We start from the raw sequence: 258 nt of genomic DNA, 5'->3' as shown, positions 1-258 counted from the left end.
CCAGTGCAAATACAAAATACTTCGTTCGAACGTTAATAAAATCAGCGATTAATTTGGATTATTTATCGATATACGATTCTTTTCTTGAATTTAGTTGAGATCATTATTTTTAACTTGGTAATGAGCCGATAGCCTGTGTTGCTAGTGCTCAATGTCTCTTTTTTTAGTCTAAGAATTCAATTCATTAGTCTAAAATTAAAATAATAATAATAATAACTTGGTAATACATATGCCGGTACTTTTTTTTTTTTTAATAAG

This window comes from Glossina fuscipes, unplaced genomic scaffold (assembly GCF_014805625.2).
Source record: "Glossina fuscipes isolate IAEA_lab_2018 unplaced genomic scaffold, Yale_Gfus_2 26, whole genome shotgun sequence".
NCBI lineage: Eukaryota > Metazoa > Arthropoda > Insecta > Diptera > Glossinidae > Glossina > Glossina fuscipes.
Note: the sequence above shows the minus strand (reverse complement) of the source record.